Here is a 259-nt window from a genome sequence, read left to right on the forward strand (position 1 = left end):
CCTTTTTGGAATAGGACAAATGATATATTTTAGTAGTCCAATATGTAAAGAATTTAGTTGAAGGAAGGACAACAAAAATTATTTTCTTTTGCAATTTCTCTGTCTGCCGAGTCATTACAACTTGCTTCTTTCAGCTGACTCATACCAACGAAACGCGCCATTCCAAGAAACTGCACAGCTGGTGCCAGTGCGTTGCGGCGGAAAGGCAACTATTTGTAAAGCAAAATGTTTGTTATAAGAGAGTACGTATATGTGTTTG

Source organism: Penaeus monodon, chromosome 19, assembly GCF_015228065.2.
Source record: "Penaeus monodon isolate SGIC_2016 chromosome 19, NSTDA_Pmon_1, whole genome shotgun sequence".
Taxonomy (NCBI): domain Eukaryota; kingdom Metazoa; phylum Arthropoda; class Malacostraca; order Decapoda; family Penaeidae; genus Penaeus; species Penaeus monodon.